Below are 21,138 nucleotides of genomic sequence, written 5' to 3'. Positions count from 1 at the left end.
TAATTTAGATTTCTGTTTACATTTCGAATACTTAAAATGACTTTAAACATTTTTACAGATTCAAGAAATTCAGCAAAAGATATTAATTGAAAACCTAGTAATTGAATATTTCTGTATTTTATTTTATTTTATTTTATTTTATTTTAAGTACTAGACTAAAATATACATTCCTATCTGGTTAGATTTCCAACAAAATAATTCTACATGTTATTTATTTATTTTAGCCCCTCTTCAGTGGATGCTGGAAATCTTTTGTAAGCCATCATCATTATTTTATAATTATATATTTTATTTGACCTCTTCAGTTTGCCTATGGAACATCTGCAGCAAACTAACAATATCTCAGTCTGCCATAACTGAGATTTATAGAAATCAACGTTTAAAGTGTATCAAAAAAGTAAACCAAAGTTGCCCTAAAACGATGCCGACACTTTTTAGTGCTGATTCACTTTAGATGTTGACTAGCGTAGGTCTGTTTTGTAAAATAAATAAATAATAATCTGTCCGTTGATGTGTCTTAGGCCTGTAGGAGACGTTAAGGAGCTGAGCGAATGAAGTTTGAGGAAACCACATCAAACATCTCGGTGCTCAGGAAGCCAGAACTGATGTGATTGTGTTTTGGAGGCAATAACAAACCAAGCATTTCATAATTAATTCAAGATTGCTTTCCGCCAAAACGTAACATTTGAAATAAAGGTTGCATTAGTCGGTCCGTTCCACACCGCGGGCCGTCTCAGTCGGAAGAAGCTCGAGTCCAAACTGGCGGATCGATGGAGGCAGATATTTAAAAGTGGCAAGTGCTGCGTTCGTTCGTCGACGGAAGACGTTTTCCGAGCCTCACCACGGGCCGAGCTTTGCTCCGTAACGCTGAGAATGACAATTCATTCGAGCGGATTGGAAATGTGATTCCAGCCGACGGGCCGTGGTTTAAATTCAGTTTTCCGTGCGACTGTGAGTGCGTGACAGATTTTACCCACAAACCCCGAAGGCCAGAGCGCTTTGATGAGCTGTGTCACACTGACAGCAGATGCGTCGAGATCCCGCTCCGGCCCCGGCCTGGAAAACCAGCTCGTTCGTGTAGATCCTGCGTGGAGAGACCAACAGAAGATTCAGAACCAGCGAACCGCTTCCTTTTGATTCCCAGTGGACTGCAAGGAGGAGGACTTACCGAATGGCCGTTTGTCTTGTGACAAAACATTTTATTACAGTAGTTCCCATACGGTATGTTAGCGGTGCTGTGGTTTGCCGGTCTTAGCTGGTTTCATCTGGTTTAGCTGAAACCTTATTTGAAGCATCATAAACACAATCACACTTTTATTATCGATATTGCTTTGTTACAGGACACTGATATGCATGTGCATGTTTTCCTCAATTAAGCTGGCCTGGTTTGCTGGTCTAAGCTGGTTTAATGTGGTTTAGGTGGTGCCATAAGACCATAAAAGTCCACTGTGTGAATAATTTAAGCTGACTGAATGTCTTTTTCCTATTTAAGTGTCTGTTACGGATCACATATGTAGTGAATATCGCTGTATCGTTCATTTTAAAACATCTTCTGCTCTACATTTTTTTTCTCAGTTAAGCTGGTGTTGACTGGTTTTATCTGGTTTACCCTGCACCCGAAACCTCTTTTAAACCATCGTGAGACTGTCCAATGCATACAGATTTCTGTTAACATTTTGAATGCTAAAAATTACGTTAAACATTTTGACGGATTCAAGAGATCCCGCACAAGAGATATTAATTGAACATTTCTGTATTTTACTTTATTTATCATGATTAACCTCTGTACTGTAAATATATCGAGCTGGTTTCATCTGGTTTAGCTGGTTTCCGTCATCAAAGACCAGACCGAGCATCTTGCCGAGGCTAGTAACAGCTGCTAGCTCCTCTCGGCTGGTCCGAGCTGTTTTCTGCTGTAGAACATCCACACACTCGACTCGAGGAAAGACAGGAGCGCGAGGTGGTTTCGAGCCGTGTGTGTGTGTGTGTGTGTGTGTGTGTGTGTGTGTGTGCGCGCGGTGTTGCGTGGTCCTCCTGTGTGGCCCTTCACTTCACAGACACAGCAGAGAAACAGATGGAGTGTGAGGAGACTCCAGCAGCTGCAGGGCAGCTCTCTCTTTCACTTACCCATCATATGCTTTCATGGATTTGGTCAAATTTTTCTATTTTTGATATATGCATTGATTTTATATTGAATGTTGCTAATAGATGTCTTTAAATATAAAATATATATATATTTTCTATACATTTTAGATATTTTTTTTATTATCATCACATCACAGTGAAGTGAACATGATGCAAATTTTAAATCGTTGCATTTTAGGGCATGTTAGAAAAGTAAATATTTTTAAACTGTGTGTGTGTGTGTGTGTGTGTGTGTGTGTGTGTGTGTGTGTGTGTGTGTGTGTGTGTGTGTTATATTCATTCATTAATTCATTGTTTTGATCAGTCTGTTTAATCAGCTAATCATCTAAATATTGTGTTTATTTGTGATCAGTTTGTGTTTTCATCTCATCCTGTAGCTATTTTGTGAAGCTTAACTAACAAACGACATCATCATTTTCCAGGAAGTGACATCATTTTGTATTATTTGGTTTGTGTCAATCAGTTTTTGCCCTCTTGTTTGATCAAATTATAGACATTATCAGCATTTCAAACATCGATATTAACTTGCCATGTTTGTGTATAACACCTAAATTATAAATTATAAATTATATATATATATATATATATATATATATATATATATATATATATATGTGATATGTGTGTGTGTGTGTGTGTGTGTTTAAGAAAGTGTCCGTCGAAATCCTTAAGACGTGTGTATATTATATTAATGAATAGTTTTATCGTTTCATTTAATAATAATTTTGCTTTTATTAATATTTGCTGCTTTATACGCCTGAAATGGTCGAACATGTACTATTTGTGTTACGGACTTCTGCGGGAGATGATTGATCGCTGGGCTGAGAGAGCAGTGGAGTCTGGACTTGTTGATGAACCGGAGGGCCGGAGCCGCGGGGCGGACGCATTACATCGGAGTCGTGTGGATTAAAGCTGAGCTGATCTGATATGAGGCCGATCCTGCAGACGGAAGAGAGCACTTTATTGGCTTTATCATCACAAACCACCGGCTACACCGCAATCAGATCAATCCTCTGTACTCATCCCGCTCTACAGAGATCACACACACACACACACACACACAGGAAAGGCTTATTGCTCAGAGGTTGCGCTTCATACAGCGGAGAGCTGCTCAGGTCATTTGACCTTGGGAGAATTTAATGAGAAATGTAGAGATTGTATTGAGAGCGCTGAGGAGAAACGTGCTTCTGGGCCGCATTTATTTGATCAAAATTACGGCAATATTGTAAAATATTTATCACATTACAAACAGCCGTTTTTTTATTTTTAAATGTTTATTTTCTGCTGTGATCAGAGCTGATATTCAGCATCATTACTCTACTTTACTTAAATTTGGAATAGAAATCTTTTGAGAGATCATAAATGTGTATATGGCCAATTTTGATCAATTTGATGCATCCTCGCTGTATAAAAGTATATATTTCTTCATAATGACCCAACACTGAAATTTCTATATTTTGATGATCGCAGACTTGGTAGACCAGTTTGAGACATTGACTTCTAAAACTGTCTTTTGCATCAAGACGTATTACAACCAGTTTTACTTTAATTTCACTTTCCACCACCGGTGCATTTAAAAGAGGCTTTTTGACTACAACTAAAGCTCAGAGCATCTCAATGCATCCCAATGGTAACTTTCATTTTTTACATTTGCATGCGAGAGTTTGGTATCTTAGAGTCTCTTCTGCTCACGATTTTTTGTTGTATTTCATTCCCGTGATCAAGAATTTTCAGCTTCATTGTTCCAGCCTGTCACATGATCCCTCACAAATCATTGGTTTTAGACTAGTTTTCTGTGGTATTAAACCCCTGCTCCCTCTTTCTCCGCAATGAATGAAATCTCCATGAATTGTTGAGTCACTCTCTTCAGCCACGGGCTCCTTGTGCAACTCAGAATCAAAGCGTTCGGCGTAAAAGCCCGTTCATCCGCCCGCGCCTGTTCTTATTAAACCTGAAACCTGCTCTTTGCAGCCAACATCCCAATCAATGTTCCACACGCGCGCTGCGAGGCGTCGTAACAGAGTCTCCGGAGATCATCCGCGCGACGCCGCCGCTGAATATTTCATGTCAACAAACATGTCAGTGAGCGTATGGGACGAGCAGGCAACGGGAACGGCATGCAGACTCGAGCCGAGGACGAGAGCGAGAGTTTTCACGCAGGCGGATCGCACAACAGATTCTCCAACATCGGTTGTGACAGTCAGACACCTGTTCAACGCACAGCGCCCAATACACCTGATATATAACCCTTAAATAGGCACAGAACGACATGCTATACGCACGCTGTGTGCATATTTTCAGGTAAACAGACGTCACGATTTTACGATCCCTACCCATACAGTCACCGTGCAACCATTTGTCTTGATAATTAGCTGTAGTTGCATCGCTATAAATAACCATTGAAACTGGCAGCACTGGGATTCTGCCTTTTTCTGTCATGAGAAACCAACACTTCGTGGGGGTTTCGCAGCAACGCCCCACATTTCTGATTCCCAAAGCAACCGTTCCTGAAAGAACCATTTATTCCTTTGGCGTGAAGAACATTTCAATAATCTGAAGAACCTCTTGTGCAATGGAATTATTCCATGGATGTTGAATGTTCTTCGCTGAATCAAGAGCGTATATATAAAAAATATGCACATTATGCAAAAGAAATCATTATTTCACAAATTAATCACTACAACTGCACAATTAATTGCAAAAATATTGGAGATTACACCACTCAATGTAGTTGAGCATTAGAGCCGTAATACATTAGATACAAGATTAACTTTGTTCCATTCACGGATTAATCTGTTACATTAGGAAAATTCAAATATGTTGCATGCTTTCTGTGTAATACATTAATTCTTGTATTATTAGTGCACTTTACCATCGAACAGTTAGATAAGATTAGGTAAGATTCCTTTAAAAAATTATCCTATACTTACCAAGCCTGCATTTATAATAGTGATATTGTGAAATATTATTAGAATTTCAAATGACTGTTTTCTATGTGAACATATGTAAATGCATAATTAATTCCTGTGATGCTCAGATGAATTTTCAACATCATTACTCCGGTCTTCAGAGTCACGCGACCCTTCAGAAATCATTCTGCTGATTTGCCTCCCGAAAGACATTTCTGATTATAATGAAAACAGTTGTGCCGCTTAATTTTCCAAAACATTGCCATTTATTTGGAATAGACCGAATGAAAGTATTATTATTTTCTTAAAAATCGTACTGACCCTTACATTGCTAGTTCTCTCAAAAGCATTGGGAGGCATTGGCTAAATCGAACATTTTCGAGACACTTTGGATTCAGATTTCAGCATCAGCTCGAGAAGCACAGCCGTTAAACCAACGATGTCCGTTCTCCTTCACAGGCCTTCCTTCTGCGTTATCACACATCCTCGTTCAATAGCAAGGCATGTTCGTTTGAAGAGCAAGGGCCCTTATTAGCGAGGTTCTGGGCTCTTAGCGTAAATTCTGTCCGTGTAACAGCGATTGAGGGTCGACTGGATGCTTCTGCAGACCGAGGCGCGCCGTGAAACCCAATCTCACCCCGTAATTGGCAGCGATGGATCTTTAACAAGAGGGAGAGACGTCAAAATGAAATTACTCTCTCCGGTTGTGGCTGTGCGTGATGGTCCTGTTGATTGTGAATTTTTTTAAAGGCTTCTTTCACACCTCATTGGATTTCAATTAGCAGGTGATAAGGGCCCTCATTGTCGCCGCTAACCGCCTGCACTCCCTGACATTTCACCAGCAGGGTGAAGAGAATTCATTTCCATCCCTCGCTTTTCCTCCTTTCTTCAGCTCTAAAGCTGAGGCATGACCGGTGACGAGCGAGCACGGGGAGCTCTGACAGCTCCATCACCTCGGCTGAATCCGCGCGGATGGACGGCTGCCATCTCAAACAAAGAGAGAGAATTATTACGCTCCGCACGATAAAATAATAACACGTATACAAATCTCCAGATAAACCGAGTCGGTGCTTCTGCGCGCGCCGGTTTCAAGGGAAATAACGATGCGGGATTGGCCCAATTACTCAAACAGAAGATTCAATTTAAATGTAAAATTATATCTGTTCGACGGCCCGGCGCGTGGCATGCAAAGAGCCCCTCGAAAACACAAGCAGAAGTGGAATTCCTAATTAAATGCAACACGGCGAGGGGGGTAAAAATGATGCGTTTACAAGCGCCGCTAACCAAAAATCCATCAACAGATGCTTTTCCGCGGAATAAAGATGAAGCTTCGGAATCGCGACGTGATTGGGAGGGAAGCGTCGCCGAATCTGACAGCAAGGTGAGAGGCAGATGGAATAGGTGGTCTGTAACCAAAACCTCACCAGCAGGATCCTGACAACGTCTAAAAATGTACTGAAACGAGATGGGGGGGGGCGTTTCCTGCCTCAAAGAACAACTAGAATGACAGATGTCTCGCTAAAACCAGCAGCTGTACCTCAGATGTGCGGCAAACGCGGGAGAAAAACAGACGTGACGTAACCTACAGCGAACAAGTGTTCAAAGCAGTCCTTGTTGACTTGGGTTTTTGGTCTCAGTTCTTTGAAACTGCGGGGCGTTGTATTCATCGTTTGGTTTTTCGAGAGGGTCGAATCTCCTGCTCCAGATACTGAATGCAAAATATGTCTTTTCACTTTCGGTGGCCGCGTACCAGAAATAGTCACAAACGGTTGTCATGAAATGGCGTCGCATTGCGGCTGCTGGTCGGGACATGGCATGAAGACAATTTTAAAGCTGTAGTTCAGGCAAAAATGACTTTTTTGGTTAGTTAATTTTTTTGTGAAACACATAAAAGGCCGTTCACGTTAAAATCGAGATGCTGTCTAACCTGAAAGTTCCTTGTTCATGGACGCCGTAATGCAGCCATTGTTACCGTTTTTGGTTCAGGCCTTTATTCTGAATTTCTACTTTTTAGAAGAAATTTTAATCAAATAGTCTTGGGACTTCTTGGATATTGAGGATATTGCACGTGAGGCCAATTCTTTTATTTAGTAGCCTGCACGGTTTTAGGCCATTTCCTTTTGGTCAGATTTCAAAATAATGGTTTATAAATTCTAAAACAGTAAAAAATGGGTTGTTTGTAATCTTTTTGTAACTTGCATTGTTTGTAAAATGTATGTAAATTCAACTTATTGATGATAACCCAATGCTTTGACCACAGGTAAGCGGTGTACTTTTTAAGCAGTGCTTTACAGTGGCTTACGATTTATAGTCAGAAATAACTTACTTGAGATAAAGATTCATAAACTTTTCTTATCAGCTGAATCCTTAAAAATACATTCTTGAATTTGAGATTGAGATTTTAAGTTAATGTTTCAGTAATTTAGCAAAATATTTGCATGTTTATATATATATATATATATATATATATATATATATATATTGTGACGAAAGCGCCCCGAGGATCGATCAGCGTTGCCCTGGGAACAAACACGGAACACCTACACCAGCCACTCAACGACGGATTCGCCACACCTGGAGCTCATCAGCCGCGGGCCAGATAAGCCCGGCCAGGCGACGGCTTCAGTGAGCCACGAGACCGGAAACGCAAGCTAACCTGTTGTCTCTTTCTTTGTCTCCCAGAAGCTACAACGCGTGACGGCCTGCCTGAGCTACTTCCCCTACTACCTCACAGTGGACTCCCTCACGTTACTAAGCACGGAAACACCGAGACGACTCACCGCTGCACTCACCGGATTCACCGCTACACCACCCCGGACTCACCGCCGCCGCACTCGCACGGACTCACCGCTCACCTTCTGTGTATTGTCTAATAAATACACCCTCCGGGGGTTTTCACTGCACCTGTTTCTCTTGTGCTTCCTCTGCCTCGCCACAAGTGGTGGAGAATGCGAGCAGTTTTTAAGCGCAAGAGAACGGAGGAAACAAAGAGAAAAAGGAAGAGCGCTATCGCCGCCTCTATTAAAGGTTCCCACAACATCAACTTCTCTCTTTGTTTTCCCCCCAGGCAAGCGCTCGCTTCCCGGCGAAGATGGAGGAATTCCTCCAACGCCTCTCAGAGGTTTCCATTCGCCAGCAACAGATCGTCGAGCATTTGGCTACCCGCCAGAACGAGACCGAGCAGGAGCTCGCTGCTCTCCGCGCCGCCACTCAACCACGCCCCGTCGTGCCTGATCCCCGGATGCAAGCCACACAGCTGCTACCCAAAATGGCCGCCAGCGATGACCCTGAAATATATCTCGAGATGTTCGAGAGCCGCCGCAACCACGGAAGGATGGGACCGGAGGGATTGGGCACGCGCGTTGGCCCCGCTGCTGTCAGGAGAGCCCAGCGCGCCTATTTCAGCATGCGGCCGACCTGGCGAATGTATACGACGACCTAAAGAGGGAAATCTTGGGCAGGGTCGGTCTATCACCGGTCGCGCAGCCCAAGCCTTCCAAGAGTGGGTCTTCCAGTCTCGCCAGCCGGCAAGGACCCAGGCCGCCGAACTTACTCGGCTAGCGCAACACTGGCTCCTGGATGGGACACCAACCCCCGCCATCATTGTGGAAAGGGTGGTGATAGACCGGCTCCCGCGGCTCTCCCGGAATTATCGCCAGGCGGTCGGTATGAGAAACCCCAAGAACGTCATGGAGTTGGTTGAGGCGGTCGAGCTGGCGGAAGCCGCGACAGCGCGCCGAGAGGCCGGGAGCGGGCGCCATCTTTTCCCCGGAGGGTGTCCCAGGAGCGACGCGCGCCGGAGGGCACCCGGCGACCGATGGAGAGGGCGGCGGTCCCGACCGTGAGAGATGAGCCGATGCCAACCGAAGAGGCTTCCAACTCCTCTAGAGCGTGGCTGGCAGGCTGCAGTCTCCACCGGGAGCTTCCCCGCGCCGCACCGGAAATCCCCATCGGCCTGAATGGACGGAAGTTCAGAGCCCTCCTTGACTCTGGCAGTACCATCAGCCTGGTTCAGTCCCGCCTCCTACCTCGCGCACGGAACCGCGGAAACGGCTGCCACTGACCTGCGCCCACGGGACACCAGGAAAGTCTCCACACCGCCTCATCACCGTGGCACGACAGGAGGAAGCTGGCCCCTGGAGGTGGGCCTCGTATAAGACCTGCCGGTACCAATCATCCTCGGGCGGGACTGGCCGGGTTTCGAGGAGGCGCTACACACCGCGACACAGCCTGTCAGCCTCAAAGCCCTCGCCGGAAGAGGCGAGAGGGGAGAGGAAACCGCCGCCCTGCCGTTCTCCTAGCATCGGACAGCGGAAGAGATGGTGAGTCCCCTCCGAATACTACTAATGTATTCTTTGATGTGTTCCAACAGGTAGTCGGAGGGGGCTCTGCTCGGCCGGGCTCAGCGGGAGGATGACCGGCTCAAGAATTGCTGGAACCAGGTACATTTCATGGATGGAGAAGAGACGCGGCCCGGCCCCCATCCTCTTCCCCATTTCATTGTGGAGAACGGCCTACTCTATTGTGTCGCCCAGCGGAGAGGGAGGAGAACGGCTCCTGGTGGTGCCCGAGGAAAGTGGACACCATCTTGGAACTCGCCACGCCCACCCACTGGCCGGACACCTCGGGGCCGCCAACACTATCAAGAGGATCCGGGACCGCTTCCACTGGCCGGGCTCGACGGAGATGTGAAACTGTTCTGCCAGGCCTGCCCCGAGTGCCAGAAGACCTCGCCCCGGCCACCTCCCCCTAGTCCACTTATCCCGCTGCCCATAATCGAGGTGCCCTTTGAGCGCATCGGGATGGATCTGGTGGGCCCGCTGTCGAGGTCTGCCCGCGCGCCACGAACACATCCTGGTGATCGTGGACTACGCCACCCGGTACCCCGGCCATCCCACTCCGCAGCCACCGCCAAGGCGACGCGCCCAGGAGCTCTTCACCCTGTCCACCAGAGTGGGGATACCCGGGAGATACTGACCGACCAAGGCACCCCGCTCATGTCCCGAGTGATGGCCGACCTCTGCCGGCTGCTACGGATCCAGCAGCTGGCGCACCTCAGTGTACCACCCCAGACGGACGGACTTGTGGAGCGGTTCAACCAGACACTGAAACAGATGTTGAGAAGGGTTGTCTCCGAGGACAAACGGGACTGGGACCAGATGCTCCCCACGCCCTCTTCGGGTGCGAGAGGTGCCCCAGGCCTCCACCGGCTTCACCCCATTCGAGTTGCTGTTGGCCGACAGCCGCGAGGCCTGCTGGACGTGGCAAAAGAGGCCTGGGAGCAGCAGCAGCAGCCGGATGCCCAGAGGTCGGTCGTGAGAACACGCCCAAGCCATGCGGGACCGAATTGAACGGGTGATGCCCCTCGTGCGGGAGCACATGACGCAGGCCCAGCAGCAACAACAACGGCACTATAACCGCCCTGCACAACCCCGGGAATTCCAGGTCGGCGACCGGTCGCGGTACTAGTCCCCACCAATGCATGCAAATTCCTGGCCACCTGGCAGGGTCCATATACCATTCTGGAAAAGATCGCCCGGTTATTTACCGAGTCCGCCAACCAAACCGTCCGACGCACCGAACAAATATACCACATTAACTTGTTGAAGAAGTGGGTGGGGACTAGGGAACACCTTTCCACACTCGCCATTCAGGAGGGCCCGGTCGTCGACACCAACGCCCTGCTCGCCCCGCTGACAGAAGACGGAACTCCAACATTTGGTCGGTCCGTTCTCGGATGTGTTCTCGCCCACGCCGGGCAGACTAACCTCCTCCAGCACGAGATCCGGACCCCTCCCGACGTCATCGTCCGCAGCGGCCTTACCGATCCCTGAGGCTCGCCGGCGAGCTATTGAGGAGGAGGTAAACCAAATGCTGAAGTTGGGGGTGATTGAACCATCGACGAGCCCGTGGTCCAGCCCCATCGCCCTGGTTCCAAAACCAGACGGCACCCTCCGCTTCTGCAATGACTACCGGCGACTCAACCAGGTCTCCGAGTTCGACGGATATCCCATGCCCCGTAGACGAACTGCTGGAACGCTCGGAAGGGCCCGGTATATCTCCACCCTCGATCTCACCAAAGGATACTGGCAGGTTCCGCTGTCAGAGGAAGCCAAGCCAAAACGGCTTTTCCACCCCGGCGCCACTGGCAATACCGGTCCCTTCCTTCGGTCTACACGGGCACCAGCCACCTTCCAGAGACTAATGGACATCTTACTCCCGACCCCACCAACAGCACGCCGCAGCCTATCTCGACGACCTTGTGATTCACTCGGAGACCTGGGAAGACCATCTGGAGCGCCTGCGGAGGGTGCTTCGGGATCTTCGACGGGCTGGACTCACCGCCAACCCCAAGAAATGTCACCTGGCGCTCTTCGAAGCGAAGTACCTGGGTTATCGAGTTGGACGAGGACTGATCCGGCCACAGGAGAGTAAAGTCACCTGGTCCAGGAGACCCGAGGCCCACCAACAAAACCCAGGTACGCGCCTTCTTGGGGTTGGCAGGGTATTATCGTTGTTTCATCCCCGACTTCTCCTCCATAGCCGCCCCTCTGACAGACCTGACCAGGAAGGGGCAGCCTGAACGGGTTCTGTGGAACCCCGACGCGGAGGAAGCGTTCCAGAGGATTAAGGCCGCACTCACCTCAGACCCTGTCCTGAGAGCCCCGGACTTCGGCTGCCCCTTCCTGCTACAGACGGATGCTTCTGATGTGGGTCTGGGAGCCGTGCTGTCCCAGATCCAGGAGGGTGAGGAGCATCCGGTCTTATATATCAGTAGGAAGCTGACCCCGCCGAGAAAAACTACGCCGCGGTGGAGAAGGAGGCCCTAGCCGTCAAGTGGGCAGTCCTGGAACTGCGGTACTACCTCCTGGGCCTGGGCGGTTCACCCTACTTACCGACCACGCACCCTCCAGTGGATGGCCAGGGCCAAGGACACGAACGCCAGGGTGACCCGCTGGTTCCTCGCGCCCAGGACTTCCACTTTGACGCAACACCGCGGGCCGGGACAGTTAACGCCAACGCCCGACGCCTATCGCGGATGTGGTCGGCTTTTGCAGGTCTGTCAGGGGTCACCCCACCCACCCCAAATTTCCCGTTATTACGCTCTGCTTTATCCACCAGGACCAGGACAGCGCTTGGGGGGAGTGACGAGCGCCCCGAGGATCGATCAGCGTTGCCCTGGGAACAAACACGGAACACCTACACCAGCCACTCAACGACGGATTCGCCACACCTGGAGCTCATCAGCCGCGGGCCAGATAAGCCCGGCCAGGCGACGGCTTCAGTGAGCCACGAGACTCGGAAACGCAAGCTAACCTGTTGTCTCTTTCTTTGTCTCCCAGAAGCTACAACGTGACGGGCCTGCCTGAGCTACTTCCCTACTACCTCACAGTGGACTCCCTCACGTTACTAAGCACGGAAACACCGAGACGACTCACCGCTGCACTCACCGGATTCACCGCTACACCACCCCGGACTCACCGCCGCACTCCTCGCACGGACTCACCGCTCACCTTCTGTGTATTGTCTAATAAATACACCCTCCGGGGTTTTCACTGCACCTGTTTCTCTTGTGCTTCCTCTGCCTCGCCATACAATATATATATATATATATATATATATATATATATATATATATATATATATATATATATATATATATATATATATATATATATATATATAACATGCAAATATTTGGACGTTGGATTTGGATGTACAATTTAGTTCATTTTTATTTTAAAATAAGGTATTTTAATTGCACATTTTAATGATTTAATCAATCAACTAATAGCTTTTCATCAACATAGAAACCCCATTTTCGTAAACCCTGTAGTAAATATAATTTGGCTTCTTGATTCTTGGCTATTTTCGCTGTGTTGTGCATAAATTTTAAGAAGACATGGTTTATTCAACAATTTTTAGCAAGGTCTGAGTCAAGACTTTTTCCAATGCGACTTTTTCCATCAAAACACGAGGGCGAAGGCTTGAGTATTTGACTCTGACTGACTTGCAAAAAAATTGAGTGTGTGGTGGTCTAACCTGTCAGATTTCATTAGATTTCACTCTTATATAAAAAGTGCTGAACTAGCGCGTGTCGGGCTTCTGTAACAGGTGCGGAATGATTCCCAAAGACCCGAGAAACATACTCCATTCCCTCTTACTCGAGCAGAGCGTGTCATATCACAAATCACTTTACGTCCCCTCCTCGTGTGAGAGCCCGCACACACGCATTTACCGAAGCTCCATCAATTTGGTTGCGTCTCAAGTGCGGCTGCCTCTTGGACACGGTCATGCACATCGGCAAATGAGCAGCGGGAGTTTGGGAGTTTGACAATCTATCTAAAGCAGGAGTCGAGGAGTGTGTGTGTGTGTGTGTGTGAGTTCAGGGTCATTCCAATTACAGAGTTCTCAGTCAGCGCTTGTCACCCCTGCGAGGAAGCCCTGGGCCTACAGGAGAAGCCTGCATATTGCACGCTTTGTGTGTGTGTGTGTGTGTGTGTGAGTGTGTGTTTATGCCCTAAGGAAGAGCCAATGAGCTCCACCGCTGCCCAACCACCTGCTGGAGGCGGATCCTTCCCGCCGGCTCCCCGCCCACTCAGTCGCTGCATTAGCATACCTGTTACCTTGACGCCCACTGCTGAACCGGTAAGTAACAGAGTGTTTACCTGCTAGTTAGTGAGGTTAGTGAGAACGCCTTTCAAAATTCTATTCAAAAACGCCCCGTTTGTACTGAAGCTGCAATTTGGATGCACGGTTGCAATTAGAATTTAAATATAGGAATTTTAATTGAACTGAATTAACCGTTGAAGCGGTATAAATGCTAACTCTGAATGTTGACTTAAAAAAAAAATTAAAAAGTTTTAAAAATCCTAAAACAGATTAAAGTTGTGTTGGTTGTATTGGCTTTTTGAAATGGATTTTTAAATTTCATTAAATTCTTTGTATCATTCTGATTCAGTTAAATTTGAGTAGAGGTAGAATTAAATACAATTAAAATGAACTGAAATTCAAATAAATTCATACAGCTGTAGTTTTAAATATAAAAGCAAACTTTGAAAAATCTATCTATCTATCTATCTATCTATCTATCTATCTATCTATCTATCTATCTATCTATCTATCTATCTATCTATCTATCTATCTATCTATCTGTCTATCTATCTATCTGTCTATCTGTTTATCTATCTAACTATCTATCTATCATCTATCTATCTGTCTATCTATCTGTCTATCTATCTATCTATCTATCTATCTATCTATCTATCTATCTATCTATCTATCTATCATTCTATCGTTCTATTGGTAACATGAACTTGAAGAATACTTCTACAGCATTAATTAATCTTAGTTAATGTTATTTTAAGCATTTACTAATGCGCCGTTAAAATCATAAATTATGTTTTTTAACGTTAGTTAATGCACTGTGAACTATCTGTTATCCATTCATCCTATTGTAGTGTAATAAAAAATCTGTTTCAGAGTGTCACATGGAGTTAGATATTTTAAACGAGACAAACTGATACCTGTTTATTTTGTAAATGGCCTGAATATGAGCCGTACTTTGTGCTAATAATGAATATTGCTAATGACCCCGGCGAGCGTCGGGACAGTGTAAGAGGAAGCGGCACACTGAATATGCTGCAGCACGGGGCAGAAACTGCTGGAGAGAGGAAGAAAGAGGCCGTGTCATGTAAGACCAGGTCCTCGGGCGATGACTGGAACAGCTTTGTCACAGCGAGAGAAAAATCCTTCAGTTTAGAGTGAAAAACACACAGTATCAAGCACCTGGGAGGACCGGTCTCCCCCGGCTCTGTCCAAACAGCGTAAATGTCTCTCGTTCCGCTCGGCTTCGCTCGGCGTTTCCGCAGGGCTTTAGCGTGGAGGTTGATCGTGCTCTCCCTTGACCGAGCGGGAGACGGGTGAGGGGTCCGAGGGCCGGCCGTTGATCACAGAGCGAGCGGCTGACACCACGCAAGCCTCGCTCTGTTCCCAGCATCCTCTTCAGTCGCCTGTCACTTTGTCTCTGTCAGAGGGACGCGTCCCCGAGGCCCCTGGCTGCGGTAAAGCAGACGCGTTCATGAATCTCTCCTCAGAAACAGGCACGGATCTCCGGTCTGCGTCGCATGTTTTAATGCTCTGTTTTAGTCAGATACGAGACGATACTACTTTATTAAAACCCTGGAGGGAAATAAAAGTGTTACAGCAGATAGACAGAAGAATAAACGAGTGAAATGATGCATCAATATAAGTACATCTATCTATCTATCTATCTATCTATCTATCTATCTATCTATCTATCTATCTATCTATCTATCTATCTCTCTCTCTCTCTCTCTCTCTCTCTCTCTCTCTCTCTCTCTCTCTCTCTCTATCTATCTATCTATCTATCTATCTATCTATCTATCTATCTATCTATCTATCTATCTATCTCTCTCTCTCTCTCTCTCTCTCTCTCTCTCTCTCTATCTATCTATCTATCTATCTATCTATCTATCTATCTATCTATCTCTCTCTCTCTCTCTCTCTCTCTCTCTATCTATCTATCTATCTATCTATCTATCTATCTATCTATCTATCTATCTATCTATCTATCTATCCATCTCTCTCTCTCTCTCTCTCTCTCTCTCTATCTATCTATCTATCTATCTATCTATCTATCTATCTATCTATCTATCTCTCTCTCTCTCTCTCTCTCTCTCTCTCTCTCTCTCTCTATCTATCTATCTATCTATCTCTATCTATCTATCTATCTATCTCTCTCTCTCTCTCTCTCTCTCTCTCTCTCTCTCTCTCTCTCTCTCTGTCTCTCTCTCTCTCTCTCTCTCTCTCTCTCTCTCTCTCTCTCTCTCTCTCTCTCTCTCTCTCTCTCTCTCTCTCTCTCTCTCTCTCTCTCTCTCTATCTATCGTTCTCTCGTTCTATTTTTTGTTTTTCTCTCTCTCCTTCTTTCTTCGTGTCACATGTCTTCATACAGTACGCTGCTGTTTATGAGCATCTGCTCTGAACGCCTTCATAAAAACACAATATGAGCTGATGACGGGCCATGTGCTTTTACAGCACACGGTATGATTTTTAATTCATAAGCCGTTTCCTTGCGTTTGTCTTTTTGTAACTTGTAGCTTTTAGTGTGGAGTGCTCAAACCACACACAGAGAACTCTCCAGAAGAGCCCAGAACGAGCTGCAGCAGCATCAAATATTTACACGCAGCATTTTGGATGGGAGGTTTTAAGCGCTGATACAGGCACAAAGAGGCCCAGAAGTGCATCACACCCTTTTATCTGTCACATCCACAACTGGATTTGAAAAATCAAATGCAATCAGGTGGATCCAACCATGAGTGTGTATGTGGTGGGAAAGGGTGAGTGAGTGTGTTTGTGTTCGGTTTTTAAACTAAGAAACAAAGTTGCAGGTTCGATTAAATGTCAGCACCTTCTCCTGAAAAATATAACATGCTGTCAGCAACTACTGATACTTTGGAAAAATAAAATGATAAAGCACTACAACTTAATGTGTAGCAGACGGTGTAGACCTGCTTTTGCTGGAGGTTTGAAAGTATGAAATGAATTTAAGGGCAGGGGTCAGCAGACTCGGTTCTGGAGAGCCAGTGTCCTGCAAACATTAACTCCAGCTTGAGCTGCCTGGAAGCTTTAAGTGCACCTAGCAAGACTGTTTGAGCTGGCTCAGGTGTGTTTGATTAGGGTTGGGGCTCTGCAGGACACCGGCCCTCCAGGACCAATTTTGTGACCCCTGTTTTAGGGTCTAGTACTATGCACTTTGTTTACAGGGTCAGTGGTCCTATAAGTGTTTTTAACAGCCATTCCACAAAAGGTTCTTTATAGTGAAAAAAAGTTCTTTAGATCATTCAAATGTTCTTCGCACTTAGAGAAAAAAGTTTTGGGAACTGTTTACTGAAAGGTTCTTTGGGGAATAAATAAAATTCTTTTTGGATTCTTTTTGGAACCTTTATTTTAGGAGTGTCTTTTATTTTGAAATGGTTCTTGTTAAGACTTTGTTCACTTATCTCTGTCTGGCGGTGTCTGGGTAGTCTCATTAAATCAGCATGTTTTTCAACCGTCTTACATTTTTCTTCAAGCTGTGTGCTTCGTTTGCTCTATAATTGGTGAGAATATTTATTTAAAGTCATATTTTATATTTTATATGCCTTGCATTGTGGGATTTAATGTTCTTTGCAGTGTTGCGCTGGTTGTGAAGTGTTAGACCACATGCTTAAAGCGTGAAAAAACATTCAACTTGAACAGAATCATGCCTTTTTTTTAACTGAAGAAAGCACTGATTATGTTTTACGGGTTCCTATTTTGCCAGAAGACATTATTTAATGGTATAAAAACGTATGGATTATTACGATGCTTTTATCAGCTGTTTGGGACCTCATTCTGACGGCACCCATTCACTGCAGAGCATCCATTGACAGTGAGGTCATGCTACGTTTCTCCAAAGCTGTTCCAATGAAAAGACAAACTCATCTACTTCTCAGGCCATCTGAGGTTGACTAAACTTCTTTTTAGTTGAACAATACCTTAAACCAATGTCCCTCCTGAGGTACAAATCCAATTCAAAAAGAGACCTTAGGAACGCTAAAGAGTTAAGTAGCAGCTTCCCAAGACGGCAGCATTAGTTGCTAAATAAGAGGATTTACAGCAGACTGCATTTATAATCATGCTTTTACTTATGCCACTTGTAAATATTAAAAGTGCACCGGCATTTATATTTATGTAACTTTAACTTGACGCCTTGGCTGCCTTTAAAAGCACATTTAATAAAGCAAAAATATCAATACAGATATGTTCTTCGCTTATTCATTAGTAAAACTCTTGCTTTCTATGTTTTCGAAAGGCAGCTTCTGGTACATGCTGTTCATACAAAGCAGAAAAGGCAGCGCACTTAAAGGATCTAAATCAAAGCCTCTTGTTTCCAAATAGCCTTTTTTCCAGCTTGACATCAAGGTTGCAGGTGAAGCGCGGTCCGTCCGCTCTCACACAGGTGTTAAGTGGTCCTGAGGTCTGGCGCCTCGAGCGTCCGGGGGAAATCGATCGTCTTAATATGTCTGCTCGCGCCAAAGGACTTTTGACAGGACTGTTCAGTCAGGGAAATAATCAGTCACGTAGAGAAATGAAATCACGGCGGTGGGTTAAATTCTCCTTCTCTTTCTCCCGGCGTGGATCCGGGCTCGGTCAGGAGGGAACGCGTCGGATCAGAGATAATGGCCCTGTCTGGACTAGCTTCAGCCCGGCTGACACCTTCAGCTACCTGGAGCAGTCACGCCTCAAAGAGCGCATTCCCTCAGCACCCGCTTGATCTCTTTGTATCTCTTTATCGCTCTTGAAATTTCTCTCTCGATCATTCGTTCTTTATGGCGCTGAAAAACCCCAACTAGACCGGCTAGTTCAACTGGAGACCACCCTCAAGCGCCGGTTAAAGTCATGGTTAATGTCAAGCCCATCCTTTTAAAAATGTCAAAAATAACAGTTATTTCGGTATTAACCATAATTGTTTTCAAACAGGTTTCCCTCCTTCAAAAGAAGTAGTCTAACCCCAGAGAATGGTACCTGAGACAGATTATAACATGTAAAGTGTATTTGCAAAAACAGATAATTCACAGGTTTATTTTAATTTTCAAAAATCACGCTTTTATTATCACGCGTTTGCGTTTTATAGTTATTTATTAACCCAGTGTGAATGAGATCGATTGGAAAGCACAGCGAAAAAACACGTTTTTGAAGAAAATATGTTGGTTTTCCCAATCAAAAATGACAGGACTTGTGAATCTCTTTCGCTGTATCACCAAATAAACTTTATTATAATTAGCACAGATGTATCCCACAATGCAGTGCATTCAACTTGACCTCTACCCATATGATAAATAAATGATGTTAATGAGCTCATGCGACAGCGAAGCAAAGTAACTGTTCGCTAAAAAGTTGACTATGTAATGATATAAAATGATTATTTATTTATTTGTTTTCAGACAGGATTCCCTCATTCTATCTTCAATTATTTGAACAAAAGGACTATCCCCAGACTGTAAGGAATTTTTCAGTTATTTATTGATATTTTATTTTATTTTTTATTTTATATGTATACCATAGTAAAGTATTTTAATGATGCACACACAATTAATTAATTTAGTAAGCATTTTATTTTATGCATTTATTCATGTTAGTCATATTATTTTCTTTTTAAGGTATTTTTTTTATTTATTTTATTATTTTTTTTAATCTACTTAAAGGTATATGGTCATAAAACAAACATGACACGCACTGCATCTTCAAGTCCATCTTAAAATTTAAGCCGCTCTATGTTTGTTTCTTTTTCTTCTCTTTTTTTTTTCCCAGCAGGATCTTTCTCTCTCCGTCTCACTCTTCCTCCCTCAAGCTGTACAGGGAAGTTAATTTGGTGATGATGGCAACGGAGGTCTTGGGAGGCTAATAGCTTTTTCAGGTAAATAAATCCCCATAGTTCATAATTAGCTATTAGCATGCGTGTCAACTGTTTGCTCTGAGCGCAGGTCACGTGTCTCTTATATTTACATCGCGGAGGTTTTCACCGTTAGCACGGAGCGCAGGCCTTTCGTTTGTGAGCCGAGGTTATTCATGCAGTTAAGCATTTTGACGCACGCATGCTAATCTGAACACAGATGAGTCGGAGGAAGGGAAGTTGTGATCCACGTTGAAGTTTTGAGTTTTAGAAGCTGTAATGTGTGGGGAAAAAAGCGATTCAGAGTCTGGTTTTATTACGGTAATTATGGAAAAGAGCATCCTATTCCGGATTTTCAAAAAGTGATTGTGATTTTGGGTTTATTGTGTAAAACATTAAGAACATTATCCTTCCAGTTCCAGGTTTTAGCATTTTATGTTATACTGAATTTTGTGGAGGAAAAAGATTCTGCATTTTATTGTGAAAACCAAACATACAATCAAAGGAAAAAAATGATTTCAGATTAAAAGCTGGTTAAAAAAATTGATTCTGGGTTTTAAAAGCGTTTTTTGTGGAAAAACGGTGATTCCAATTCCAGTTTTTTAGTTTTTAAGTTTTATTGCGGTTTGAAAAAATGGATTCTGAATCCAGCTTTTAGAAGCTCTTTGTGGGAAAAAGAAATGACTCCAGTTCCAGGTTTTAGAAAAAGGGGTCATGAAGTGTCCTGCAACCCTAAACAAACACGCCTGAAGCAGGTACTCAAGGTCTCACTAGATATATTTCACTTCCTGGCAGGTTTGTTGAGGCCAGTTGGAGCTAAACTCTGCAATACAAGATTGATGACCCCTATCTTAGAAGCTTTATCATGGAAAAAAGTAATTCTGATCCCAGGTTTTAGAAGTTTTGTGGAAAAAAGTGACTCTTTGTGGAGAAATTGAATTCTGATTCCAGGTTTTAGAAGCTTTTTTTTTTTTTTGTGGGGAAAAAAAGTCATTAATTCCAGGTTTTAGAAGGTTTGGGGGGAAAAGTGATTCCAATTTCACTTTTTAGAAGTGAAAAAGGTGACTCCAATTTCAGGTTTAAGATGCTCTTTGTGGAAAAGCGTGATTCCAGTTGCAGTTTTCAAGCTTTTTAGCGGAAAAAGAAAGTGACTCCTATTCCAGGTTTAAGAAGCTCTTTGTGGAGAAATTGAATTCCGATTCCGTGTTTTATAAGCTTTTTTTTTTAGTGAGGGGAAAAGTAATGTTTTGTGGGGAAAAGTGATTCCGGGTTCACTTTTTAGAAGCTTTACTGTAGAAAGATGTGATGCTTTTGTGCGAAAAACCCCGATTCTGAGTTTTTAAAGCTTTTTTTTTGTGGAAAAGAAAGTGATTTCAATTCCAGGTTTAAGAAGCTCTTTGTAGAAAATGTGATTCAGTTTCTGGGTTTCAGAAACTTTGTGCAAAGAATCGCTCCAGGTTTCATGAGCTTTATTGCCAATTCTCGGTTTTAATTTAGGCTTCATTTAAGAAAAAAAAAGTTTCCAACACCAGTTTTTTAAAAACTTTTTTGTATAAAAAAGCTATTCTGGGTTTTATTGTGGGGAAAACATTCATCTTCAGTAACTGTCAGCGGTGAATTTGCTTAACAGTTGCACGCGGTAACTT

At 44.6% G+C, this 21,138-nt stretch overlaps 1 long non-coding RNA gene across 1 annotated transcript in view; it reads left to right on the top strand.

Annotated features, from left to right (window-relative positions):
- Positions 1-17,100: 17,100 nt before the first annotated feature.
- The window catches only part of LOC122335158, a 5,591-nt gene continuing 1,553 nt past the window's right edge, over positions 17,101-21,138 (top strand). The window contains exons 1-3 of the long non-coding RNA XR_006248930.1: positions 17,101-17,177; positions 19,044-19,099; positions 19,414-19,516. This is a non-coding gene — a long non-coding RNA (uncharacterized LOC122335158). The remainder of the gene's footprint in view (positions 17,178-19,043; positions 19,100-19,413; positions 19,517-21,138) is intronic.

The sequence above is a fragment of the Puntigrus tetrazona genome, unplaced genomic scaffold (assembly GCF_018831695.1).
Source record: "Puntigrus tetrazona isolate hp1 unplaced genomic scaffold, ASM1883169v1 S000000746, whole genome shotgun sequence".
Taxonomy (NCBI): Eukaryota; Metazoa; Chordata; class Actinopteri; order Cypriniformes; family Cyprinidae; genus Puntigrus; species Puntigrus tetrazona.
The sequence above is the reverse complement of the archived record's forward strand: the minus strand, read 5'-3'. Positions and strand labels throughout refer to the sequence as shown.